The sequence below is a fragment of the Halichoerus grypus genome, chromosome 9, assembly GCF_964656455.1.
Source record: "Halichoerus grypus chromosome 9, mHalGry1.hap1.1, whole genome shotgun sequence".
In the NCBI taxonomy this organism is placed as follows: Eukaryota; Metazoa; Chordata; class Mammalia; order Carnivora; family Phocidae; genus Halichoerus; species Halichoerus grypus.
In genome coordinates this window covers 54070141-54073402 of record NC_135720.1, presented here as the reverse complement: position 1 = coordinate 54073402, position 3262 = coordinate 54070141, and the positions used below count along the sequence as shown (strand labels likewise).

The window sequence follows — 3262 nt, the reverse complement described above, 5'->3', positions numbered from 1 at the left end:
CTGAAGTATTTTATTCTTTTTGATGTTATTATGAATGGAATTATTTCTTGATTTGATTTTCAGATTGTTCATTGCTAGGGTATAGAAATGCATTGATTGTTTTATACTAAGTTTGTATCCTGCAACCTTGCTGAACTTGTTTATCAGCTCTAATAGTTAATAGATTTTTTTGTAGATTTCTTTGAATCCTTAGGATCATGTCATTCTGCAAATAGAAATAGATTTTCTTCTTCCTTTCAAATCTGAATTCCTTTTATTTTTTTAATTTTTAAAAAATTTTTTTGCCAAATAACTCTGGCTAGAACCTCCATTAGAATATTAAATAGCAGGCTTTTTCGCAACGGGTTTGCCGCCAGAACACAGGTGTCGTGAAAACCACCGCTCAACCTAAACCAAAATGGGAAAGGAAAAGACTCACATCAACATCGTCGTCATTGGACACGTAGATTCGGGCAAGTCTACCACTACTGGTCATCTGATCTACAAATGTGGTGGGATCGACAAAAGAACTATCGAAAAATTTGAGAAGGAGGCTGCTGAGATGGGAAAGGGCTCCTTCAAGTATGCCTGGGTCTTGGATAAACTGAAAGCTGAACGTGAACGTGGTATCACCATTGATATCTCCCTGTGGAAATTCGAGACCAGCAAGTATGTGACCATCATTGATGCCCCAGGACACAGAGACTTTATCAAAAACATGATTACAGGCACATCTCAGGCTGACTGTGCTGTCCTGATTGTTGCTGCTGGTGTCGGTGAATTTGAAGCCGGTATCTCCAAGAATGGGCAGACCCGTGAGCATGCCCTTCTGGCTTACACCCTGGGTGTAAAACAACTAATTGTTGGTGTTAACAAGATGGATTCCACTGAGCCACCCTACAGCCAGAAGAGATACGAGGAAATCGTTAAGGAAGTCAGCACCTACATTAAGAAAATTGGCTACAACCCCGACACAGTAGCATTTGTGCCAATTTCTGGTTGGAACGGTGACAACATGCTGGAGCCAAGTGCTAACATGCCTTGGTTCAAGGGATGGAAAGTCACCCGTAAAGATGGGAATGCCAGTGGAACCACACTGCTTGAAGCTCTGGATTGCATTCTGCCACCAACTCGTCCAACTGACAAGCCCTTGTGTCTGCCTCTCCAGGACGTCTACAAAATTGGTGGTATTGGTACTGTCCCTGTGGGCTGAGTCGAGACTGGTGTTCTTTTTTTTTTTTTTTTTTTTTTTTAAATATCTTTCATTACACTTTTTTTTTTTGTAGGTTGTAAATTCTTTATTTATTTATTTTTTATTTTTTATTGTTATGTTAATCCCCATACATTACATCATTAGTTTTAGATATAGTGTTCCATGATTCATTGTTTGTGCATAACACCCAGTGCTCCATGCAGAACGTGCCCTCCTCAATACCCATCACCAGGCTAACCCATCCTCCCAACCCCCTCCCCTCTAGAACCCTCAGTTTGTTTTTCAGAGTCCATCGTCTCTCATGGTTCTTCTCCCCCTCCGATTTCCCCCCCTTCATTCTTCCCCTCCTGCTACATTCTTCTTCTTCTTTTTTTCTTTCTTAACATCTATTGCATTATTTGTTTCAGAGGTACAGATCTGAGATTCAACAGTCTTGCACAATTCACAGCGCTTACCAGAACACATACCCTCCCCAGTGTCCATCACCCAGTCACCCCATCCCTCCCACCCCACCCCCCACTCCAGCAACCCTCAGTTTGTTTCCTGAGATTAAGAATTCCACTACTGGGTATTTACCCCAAAGATACAAAAGTAGGGACCCGAAAGGCTACGTGCACCCCGATGTTTATAGCAGCAATGTCCACAATAGCCAAACTGTGGAAAGAGCCAAGATGTCCATCAACAGATGAATGGATAAAGAAGATGTGGTATATATATACAATGGAATATTATGCAGCCATCAAAAGGAATAAGATCTTGCCATTTGCAATGACGTGGATGGAACTGGAGGGTATTATGCTGAGCGAAATAAGTCAAACAGAGAAAGACATGTATCATATGACCTCACTGATATGAGGAATTCTTAATCTCAGGAGACTGGTGTTCTTAAACCTGGCATGGTGGTCACCTTTGCTCCAGTCAATGTTACAACTGAAGTAAAGTCTGTTGAAATGCACCATGAAGCTTTGAGTGAGGCTCTTCCTGGGGACAATGTGGGCTTCAATGTGAAGAACGTATCTGTCAAAGATGTTCGTCGTGGCAATGTGGCTGGTGACAGCAAAAATGACCCACCAATGGAAGCAGCTGGCTTCACAGCTCAGGTGATTATCCCGAACCATCCAGGCCAAATCAGTGCTGGATATGCACCTGTGCTGGATTGTCACACAGCTCACATTGCTTGCAAGTTTGCTGAGCTGAAGGAGAAGATAGATCGTCGTTCTGGAAAAAAGCTGGAAGATGGTCCCAAGTTCTTGAAATCTGGTGATGCTGCCATTGTTGATATGGTTCCTGGCAAGCCTATGTGTGTTGAGAGCTTCTCTGACTATCCTCCTCTGGGTCGTTTTGCTGTTCGTGACATGAGACAGACGGTTGCTGTGGGTGTCATCAAAGCAGTGGACAAGAAAGCAGCTGGAGCTGGCAAGGTCACCAAGTCTGCCCAGAAAGCTCAGAAGGCTAAATGAATATTATCCCCAATACCTGCCACCCCAGTCTTAATCAGTGGTGGAAGAACGGTCTCAGAACTGTTTGTGTCAATTGGCCATTTAAGTTTAATAGTAAAAGACTGGTTAATGATAACAATGCATCGTAAAACCTTCAGAAGGAAAGGAGAATGTTTTGTGGACCCTTTGTTTTGTGTGTGTGTGTGCGGCAGTTTTAAGTTATTAGTTTTTAAAATCAGTACTTTTTTTTTTTTTTTTTAAAGATTTATTTATTTGACAGAGAGAGAGAGCGAGAGAAGGAACACAAGCAGGGGGAGTGGGAGAGGGAGAAGCAGGCTTCCCGCAGTGCAGGGAACCCGATGTGGGGCTCAATCCCAGGACCCCGGGATCATGACCTGAGCCGAAGGCAGACGCTTAACGACTGAGCCACCCAGGCGCCCCTAAAATCAGTACTTTTTAATGGAAACAACTTGACCAAAAATCTGTCACAGAATTTTGAGACCCATTAAAACAAAAGTTTAATGAAAAAAAAAAAGAATATTAAATAGCAGGGGCGCCTGGGTGGCTCAGTCGGTTAAGCAGCTGCCTTCAGCTCAGGTCATGATCCCGGGGTCCTGGGATCGAGCCCCGC

At 43.2% G+C, this 3262-nt stretch overlaps 1 pseudogene; it reads left to right on the top strand.

Annotated features, from left to right (window-relative positions):
* The first annotated feature begins 333 nt into the window (after positions 1-333).
* Positions 334-2802, top strand: LOC118532702 (elongation factor 1-alpha 1-like; annotated as a pseudogene).
* Positions 2803-3262: the final 460 nt, after the last annotated feature.